The 9,915-nt window shown below is 40.2% G+C and overlaps 1 pseudogene; it reads right to left on the bottom strand.

Annotated features, from left to right (window-relative positions):
* Positions 1 to 7,164: 7,164 nt before the first annotated feature.
* LOC119530572 lies at positions 7,165 to 8,644 on the bottom strand (annotated as a pseudogene).
* Between the last annotated feature and the right edge of the window lie 1,271 nt (positions 8,645 to 9,915).

The raw sequence follows: 9,915 nt of genomic DNA, 5'->3' as shown, positions 1-9,915 counted from the left end.
CCACTGATAGAGGCCCACCCAGTGAGTGGGCCAACACTCCATGGAAATTATCCAATTAGAGTCATCATCCACAGTTGGGTGGAGCACATTTCCACAGAAACACTCAATCTAATCAACACTGATAACATCTGTCCACACAAGATTACATCAAAGATAATGGCGTTTGGGGGACACAGTATATTCAAACTGGCACAGTTGGCTTTCACGTGCCTTGTAATCCAGTTCCTGAGTGTTTTCTTCTGCCTCTTGAGATCTGCTGTTGTATGTTTCCATTGGGTCTTTAATCTATTGTGTTGTGCCTTTCATTTCCTTAGATTCTGCCAGTTGGTTTTTCTGTCTTTCAAGTTCTACCTTATGTGCACCCAGTGTTTTCATTTTATGGTTCATCTCTTTTGCTGTATCTTCCCTAAACTTTTTGAATTGACTTAGTATTTGTTGTTTAAATTCCTATATCTCAGTTGAAGTTCAGTTTGTTCCTTTGGGCCATAACTTCATTGTTCTTAGTATGGGTTGTAGTTTTCTTTTGTCTAGGCATGGTTTCCTTGGTTACCCCAATCAGGTTTTTCCAGACCAAAACGGGCTCCAGTCCCAGAAGGAAGAACTATTCAGTATCCGGTTTCCCTGAGGGTGTGCCTTAGAAAATTGGTATACCCTGAAAGGCCTCAGGTCACTGTGCTTGTCTGCCCAGCAGGTGGCACCTGTCAGCCTGTAACTCCAGACTGGTGTAAAGAGGTGTGGCCAGTGGCTGTTTTCCCACAGGCTCTGGGGTCTGGTTCTGAATGGAAGGTGGATAGTAGAGTTGGGCCCCACTTCTTTCCTCTTAGGGAAGATAGACCCCCTAGGGAAAGGTCATTAGCATTTCAGTGGTTTCTCTCTGCCTGTGCTATCTCCAGCATTGTATAGGTCAGAGCACTGGGAATGGAAAATGGCTGAGGCTTTCTCCACTGAGTGAGACAGGGACAGAAAGCCCCCTTCAGGGCCAGTCCACAGTCACCCTCCAGCTCTCCAAGCTCAGTCATCACCCAAAGTGTCTGCTTGTTGGGGATTCATAGCTTGTATCAAGGAGTCCACATTGTTAATTAAATCCCCAGTTTGAGCTCAGCTGAGCTGTATTCACTTGCTCAGAGAGAGCAGCTCTCTAGCACCAGGAGGCTTTGTATCTTGGGCTGTGGGGGAACGGGGCTCCTGGCTTGGATCCGCAGTTTTTACTTATAGATTTTATGCTGTGATCTCTGGCATTCCTCCCAGTTCAGGTTGGTGTATGATGAATGGATGGTCATGTTTGACCCACCGCAGTTATTCTGGATTATTTACTAGTTTTTCCTGGTGGTTTATTATTTGTTCCAGGGAGAGAAACTACCTTCCACTCCTCTCTATGCCACCATCTTAGATCTCTCCTCTACCATATTTTTTATTGTTTTCTTCTTTCTGCTTGCTTTAGGTTTAATTTGCTCTTTTTTCTGTACTTCCTTAAGGTAAAAGCTTCATTTATTTTAAGTCTTTCTTCTTTTCCATTACATGCATTTAATGCTATAAATTACCCTGTAAGCAATGCTTACCTGCATCCAACACCTTTTGCTATATATTATTTCTATCTTTATGTAGTTCAAAATATTTTAAAGTTTTCACTTGTGACTTACTCATTGACCTTTGAGTTATTGAGAAATATGTTATTTATATTTTAAATATTTGGGGATTTTCAGTTACTTATCTGTTATTGATTTCTAGTTTCATTCTGTATGGTCTGAAAATATAGTTTGCATGATTTCTATACACATTTTTACGGTTGTTTTATGGCCTATGATATGATCTATCTTGGTGAATGTTCAAGGGTACTTGAAAAGAATATGTATTATGCCTTCCCTGGTTGAGCATTTTTAAATTCAATTTTTAATGCAATTTTATTGAGATATATTCACACCCTAGAAACTGTCCAAAGTTTATAATCAGTGGCTCAAATGTATCCTCACATAGTTGTGCATGCATCCCTATGAATAATTTTACAACATTTTCATTACTCCAGAAAAGACACAAAAATAAAAAGAAAACCAAAATCCTCCCATACCCATTTTATCCCCCTATTACTGCCATAGTATTGGTGCAGTACAATTGTTATTGTTGATGAAAGAATATTAAAATATTACTCTTAACTATAGTCCATAGTTTTCAATAAGTACAATATTTCCATATGCACCTCTATTATTAACTCCTTGTAATAGTGGTCATGCATCTGCTCTAGTTCATGAAAGAACCTTTTAATATTTGTAGTTAATCACAGTCCCTAATTTTTACAGTTAATCACATAGTGAATCACAGGATTCACTATATCATACAGTCCCATGTTTTCACCTCCAACTTCTGGTTACATACATGATTCTAAACTTCCCCTTTCCACCTCATCACCTATAATTCAGTGCTGTTAGTTATACTCACAATAATGTGCTACTGTCACCTCTGTCTATTTCCAAAGTTTTAAGGTCACCCTATTTAAACATTCTGCACATATTAAGCAACGATTCCCCATTTTTTAGCCTCATTCTATATCCTGGTATCCTATATTTTATATATATGAGTTTGTATAACACAATTAGTTTGTATCAGTGATATCAAAAACGTCTTCTTTTGTGTCTGACTTATTTCACTTAACATAATGTCCTCAGAGTTCATGGTGTTGTTGAGATGATACCTCATTGTGCTTTTGATTTGCATTTCCCTAATAACTAGTGAAAATGAGCATCTTTTCATGTGCTTTTTAGCAATTTGTACTTCCTTTTTGGAAAAATGTCTATTCATGTCTTTTTCCCATTTTTAAATTGGGTTGTTTGTGTTTTTATTGTTGGGTTTTAGGATTTCTTTATATGTTCTGGATATTAAACCCTTACTAGATACATGGTTTCCAAATATTTTCTCCCATTGAGTTGGTTGCCTTTTCACCTGTTTGGCACATTCCTTTGAAGTACTGAAGTATTCAGTTTTGAGGAGTTCCCATTTATCTATTTTTCCTTTTATTGCTTGTTCTTTGGGTGTAAAGTCTAAAAACTACAACCTACCATGAGATCTTGAAGGTGTTTCCCTACATTTTTTCTAGGAGTTTTATGACACTGGTTCTTATATTTAGGTCTTTGGTCCATTTTGAGTTAATTTTTGTATAGGGTGTGAGATTTGGGTCTTCCTTCATTCTTTTGGTTATGGATACATGATTCCATTTGATTTTTCTCCTCTATTAACTTATAATTTATTCTGCTTCTTAAAACTTTTCCAGGGATCACCCTACAGTGTACAATTTATAGTGGTAGGCCTATTAAAATAATCTTTAAATAATAGTATGACAATTCCCTTTTAGTGCACGGACCTTATAATAGTATATTCCAATTGCTCTCTCCCATCCTTTGTGCTATTTTTTTTTAATGTATGTAACATATTCTTTTTTTATACATTTCACTTTTATATATGCTAAGACATACAATATATTGTTACCCTTACTGCTTTAGATAGCCAGTTGTTCTGGTTTGAATCTATTCTGTACCCCAGAAAAGAGTGTTATTTAAATCCAGTCTTGTGGGACCAGACCTACTGTGTGTGGGATTTTTTGATTAGGTTGTTTCCATGGAGCTGTGACCCTACCCATTCAAGGTGGGTCTTAATTAGTTTACCAGAGTCCTTAAGAAAGGCGACACAGAATCGGATGTTGGGCGATGCTAAGCTAAGGGATAAAGCCCACAGTTTGCCCCAGAGAAGCTACATGAGAAACCACAGACACCTAAGGAGAAGGTCATTGAATCAGAAACTGAAAGCGATGCAACCTGGGAGCAAAGGATCAGCAGACTCCAGCCACCTGCCTTCCCAGCTGACAGAGGTGTTCCAGATGCCATCAGCCTTTTCCTCAAATAAGGTGTCTACTTCTGGATGCCTTAGAACTGTAAATTTTTGAACTAATAATTCCCCATTGTGAAAGCCAGTCCATTTCTGATATATTGCATCTCCGGCAGCTTTATCAAACTGGGACAGATTTTGGTAACAGAAAATTGGGGTGCTGCAATTTTCAAATACCAAAAATGCTAGAATGGCTTTATAAATGAATAAGGGGAAGATTCTGTAATAATTGTGATATGCTTGATAGAAAAGGCCTGGTTTTCTTTAAGAGGCTGTTGGTAAAAATATGGACAGTGGATTAGCTTAACAGGTGTTTATTGGTTTCAAAGGCTAGGAGGCTTTCTTCCTTCCAGGGTTGTTATCTTCTGGCTGTCTGGCAATATTTAGGGTTCTTTGGCTTTTCATCACATGGCAATGCACATGGTGTTGTCTTCGCACTTCTCTTCTGTGTTCTATTTATTTTCAGCTTCTGGCACCTCCCCAAGGCTTCTCTCTCTGCTTGAGTTTCACTCTTATAAAGTGCTCCAGTAATTCCAATTAAAGCCCAACCTAAACTGTAATAGGCCCCTCCTAAACTGTAATAAGATCTTGAAGAGATCTTATTATGATGGGTCCACACCCACCAGAATGTGGATCAAAACCAAGATCTGTCCAAACTGGCATATACATTTCAGTCTACCACTTGAGACAAAATGAGATTAACTCCTGTATAAAGCTGCTACCACACTTAGGCCTAAAAGACAGAGGAAGAAATTGGGGTTTGCAGAGCCTAGTGGAAGTTAGCATCTTGCTGAGAGATGCTCAACAGAGGAATAATCATACAGAAGATGTGCCCACTTATCAGAGACATTATGGGAAAAAAACTCATGCTTCTCTTTTCCTCAGGTCCTTCAATATCCCATCAGTGCCTCCCATTGACAGCATATAGCCAGCAGTCTGCATGAGAGCTAGAGAATTGTAGTGTGCAAGGGATCAGCTCACTGCAGAGCAAAGGAATGATGGAGAATAATGGGTAGCAAAAGGAAATGACTAGCAAATCTTCCCTGTATCGTCTCTCAGGGAGCTACCTGATAATATGCTGCACCATAGAAGGGGAAAAGTGTCTGAGGAAAACATGGACTCACACAACAAAGGACATAAAACAAGGATATAAAATAGGAAATAAAAGATAATTATTAGGATGATGGTAGAACAAAGGCCCATGATGACAGCTATGCATCATACCCTGGAACAACTACCAGTCTTCACTCCACATTGGGTAAAGAGGATAGAGGTTTTCAGAAGAGACTGCTACAAAAAAAAAAAATGAATGGATATATTGAATTTGGTCTTACGAAGAGGAGTTTTAGAGATTAGCAGCTTGCAGGATGAAAAAGATACATGGAAAAAGCATAAAGCAAGAAAAGAGGCAATAATTACAGTAACAAAATTTATGTAGCAAAGGAAATAAAATCATGGTGTTTCATTGCCTCCACTGTGAACATTTATACTCATGTGATTGTAAACATTGAATACCGATTAACCATTGATTATACAATCATATTTGGGTGTTTATGGGGAAAGATGGAGTATGTGTCTGGTTGTTGTAAGACAGTATTAGGGCAGGCAGCAAACTGGCAACCCCAATGAAGGTGTTTGATGAACTCCTCATTCAGCGAACTGGCAACCCCAATGAAGGTGTTCAATGAACTCCTCTTGCAGTGAACTGACAACTCTGATGGCATTTGATGAACTCCTCAGGAAATGCTTCACTGGCCAATGGAAGAAGTGAAGGTCCTCTGACTTTCTCACTTAAAAGTCGCCCACTGATTGGACCGAATCAGATGATTGAATTCTCTCATTGAGGAAGACATGCCCTTGGTTGATATAATGAGTCACAACTGCAGCCAATTAACTGATGATTTAATAAACCAGCCTTCTGGTTTATTAACTAGCCACAAATGTCCTTGCAGTAACCGTTAAGCCAGTGCTTGCTTTCCCAGACACTTGGACACAACCAGTTGGCCAAGTTCACACATGAACCTAATCCTCACAGTCGACCCCTTGTCAAATTGGTAGTTATACACATCACCATAAACCGTACTTTATCTCTAAGTAGAGAAAAATAAAAAAACATATACTTCACTGAACAATGCCCAGCTGTCCTGTGTACAACCAGAAACACACTAAAACTCTCAAGAATAGGGTGCAAGTTCTTGGGTGACATAAACTCTTCAACTTTTTTTCCTTTCACTTAAACACTGTAAAATGAACAATACAGTTTATGTTATGGGATAAGGGGATGAAATAGAGAAGAAAGCTAAGATATTTGCCTTCAGACAAATGCAAACATACTCATAGCAAAGCAAGGAGGAAGTATTCATGCCATATTGCATATGGCAAAAATGACCACTGATTGGTAAATTTCATCTGGACCTGGAGGAATTAAAAGCTGCTGTAGATACAAGATGGAGTCACTATAGCTTGACCTATGTTGAGTATTGAGACTTGTAATTTGGACACAATTTTTGAATGGACGACAGAAGCTGTGTGCCTGCAGGTGTGGCAAGAGGGAAGGGTACCTGTGACGTATTAGCTTTACCAGGGCAATTCCCACATTTGCCCAGTGTGGATCGCATGTGCTTGTGGATCTTGCCTTATTTGGTTTCCATAATTACTTTGCAACATAGGCATTGCCTCCAAGTTTCCTGTGAGACTTTGACTAAGGACAAACAACTCATAATAAGCAAAACTCAAATTCCATATAATGAGCTATAAACCTGCTGACCTTTGCTTTGAAGGGAGACAATAGCTTTTATTTTCCCACAAAGTAACCAGATTTCCCTTTTTCTCCAGATGGACACATTCTCTACCTTCTAAGTCTGCCCACAATACAGTCATCATTCAAACAATAGTACAAAAACCTGAGCTATCTGTAGGGAATTATCTGTCCATAATTCTGAATTCTTTTCCAACCTGGAATTTTTTAAGTATTTTTAAAACAGATAAATGTGTAAGTATAGAACAAATACACACACATGCACACTATTACGCTAAATGTATTTATTGGAGGTGCAAAGTTTTGTTCACTCTAAACTTACAATTTCAGGAGCACAGTTAATTCTCACAAGATCTGTTAGTTCAAACAACACTGATTGAAACAATGAGTTGAAAACACATTCAGTGTGTAATTCATAGAAACATTTTACAAAAATTCTTAATGGTAGGTTCTTGGACAGCTGTGCAATATTCTACATACTCTCCACAAATTACAGCAAGGCAATGAAGCAATAAGCCAATCATACATGGAGTTTATCGTTCATCATCTGATACTGCACAGATGGTAAGAGGTTTAGAGTCTTGTCCAATACAGAAGTAAGGCTTGAGTATTTCAGAAAATTTATCAGTGAAAGTGTGGAGATGAGACCTCTCATTCAAACTGTAAAAGGAAATCTCACCCAACTCATAGTCCAGATAAATGCCAATTCCTCTGGGCTTTTCTGTGAACTGAAGAGTGACTGGAGCACTGCCTTCTGTAACATAGTCTCCATCCCAGAGCCGGATTGTCCAGTGTCTGTCCTGTCCTGCCAGGCGTTGCTTTCCCTTCCTGGAAAGGGAGTCTTTACAAACCCCCACAGTCCACTCAGGCTTGTCATCCACTTGGACCTCCCAATAGTGTCTGCCGGAAGCGAATCCTTCAGAACCCAGGACAATCAGATCACACGTAAATCTCTTTGGATTAGGATGAAGCCTTTGCTTTTTCTTCACAAATGTCACAGACTTTTTATCCTCAGAGACAAGCAGATTCGGGTGTGCTGTTTCAGGATCGAGAGTGACATCTTCTGTAAATTTCTGTTTAATTTTCTGCAGAGCAGAATACTGTGGAGGAAGACTGCATCCTTCTCTCCTTAACTGGAAAGAATAGAGGGCTGGAGTTTTAAGAGCTTCATGCCTCTTGTAGACACTCTTGATGTCTGCCAGCAGCTTCACTTCTGACATCACGCTCTTCTCTGCGACCTCTCTTTGTAAACTTTTGAGTGTGGAGATGTAGTCGGAAAATGATGCTAGGTTTGTATTGATTTTCTGTTGAATTTCCTTCTGTTGATCAGCTAACCTTGACAACTGCTTCTTGCTCACGTTCTAAAATCTGATTCAGGTGCTCAAATTCTGAGAATATTTTCTGTCTCTGGGTTTCCATCTTCTCTCTCAGTTCTAATGGTTTTCTGTCTTGGGTGGCTTTTACTTTTTCCATTTCTGCCACTTGTTTCTTCAAGGATGCAATGTCTCTGCTGAGCCTTTTCCTGTGGTGAGAGGCAGCCTCCTCAGTGGGCCTCACGTGGTGGCCCTGGTGTGCTGGGTGCTGAGCACACAGGGGACACAGCACCTCTAGGTCCTCCTCACAGAACAGGGTCAGGACCTGACTGTGCCTCTCACACAATCGTGACTCTTCCTGCCTCTTCCTCTTGCTCCTGGTGATGTGGAGGAGCTTGGCGATTTCACTCATCTTTCCCAGCTGGGCATTGCTCCTGAAGTGCCACTCTCGGCATTGGTGGCGGCAGACAGGGCAAGGGAGCCTGTCCTGTGTTTCCTCCCAGGACCTCTGGATGCAGGAGCGGCAGAAGTTGTGCCCACATTCGATGGTGACGGGGTCTCTCAGGTAATCCAGGCAGATGGGGCAGTTGGCTCCTGCCTGCAGAGCTTCCAGTGCTGCTGCTACTGCCATTGGGACTTGAATGATGATTGAACTGAGGAGGGTTTCCTTGAGGAGGTTTTGGCTCTGCCGGTTCTGTCCTTTCAGAAGTAGGTACACCCTCAGGTCTCATACACCTGCAGCTGATCACAGAGGAGGCTGTCAGCTGCCTTTCTAGTCCTTGGCCACTAAATGGATATGAATCCAAGCTGAGCAATTCTCTTGGTCAGAAAATAGCGGTCTCCGAGTTGTCACTTTGTTCCTGGGGAGGAGAAAACGGATCTTCATTTTAAAAACCCATTTGCTTTTGTGGCCCTCCTCACTGCGACATTTGAGGCAACCACTGATTCTTCTCTCCACCCCACCAATCCACCTGCATTCAAGTCCACCACTCTGGGGCTGCACAGGATTCAGAAATTGTATGGACTCTGGACCATATCACCTGTGCCTGAGTTTGATCCCAGCCTTCATCACCTACCATCTAGGGAGCCTGGGAAAGGTACCTAGCATCCTCACCTCTAAGATACTTGGATTAACAACCATAAAAGTCCCAGCTTCAAACATTTCAATCTGGTGAAAATTTAAGAAAATGATTTGGCACATACTTGCTTAAACATGATAGATAATATATGTGATATCAGGGAATTCATAGTATACTAAATTGTTCTTGTATTTTATCTAACTTTCTCAACTCCTGGATACTTAAAACTGTATATATGAAACTATGGCCTAGATTAGATTTACCTTGAGAAGTCGTTAAACTCTGTAAACTCTGATTTTCACATGGGGCACAAATGAAATTTAAGCTCAGGATTTCAATGTTAGAAATCTTACATTTCCAATTACAGCAGTGGCAAATGTGGTCGTTTCATATGAGCCCTTACACTGAGATTCACTAGCAAAGCTGGGAAACACGTACTTAGAAATCACTCTTTGAAATCACTGATATATTAACATCCCAGTGTTGACTTTTGGGGACAAGATCCAGGAAAGAGGAGGGAGACCCTGGGGTCTGAGCTTCTTTAGTAGCAATGACTGACCCCAAAATGGAGGCTGAGGGTCTGAGTGGAGCTTTCAGTTGACTCTCAGGTCTGAGTGAACAAAACCTGGAACTCACACTCCTATCAGAGGTTTGACATGGTAAAAACCACAAGCTCTAAATTGGGATCACTAGGCATAGGACTGAGCCAAAAGATGTCAGGCCTCAAAGTGTCTGATTTTAATCATCTCAATTCCTGAGAAGATTAAGGCCATCCAGGTTTACTCACTAGAGGTGTTAAGCTGAAATTAAAAGTATTAAAATACTAAAACTTTTGATGATTATGTGGTATTGATGAACATGTGAAATGTTCATTCAAGCTGACAAGAATGTA

This window comes from Choloepus didactylus, chromosome 3, assembly GCF_015220235.1.
Source record: "Choloepus didactylus isolate mChoDid1 chromosome 3, mChoDid1.pri, whole genome shotgun sequence".
Lineage (NCBI taxonomy): Eukaryota > Metazoa > Chordata > Mammalia > Pilosa > Megalonychidae > Choloepus > Choloepus didactylus.
Note: the sequence above shows the minus strand (reverse complement) of the source record. Positions and strands in the feature narration are given on the sequence as shown.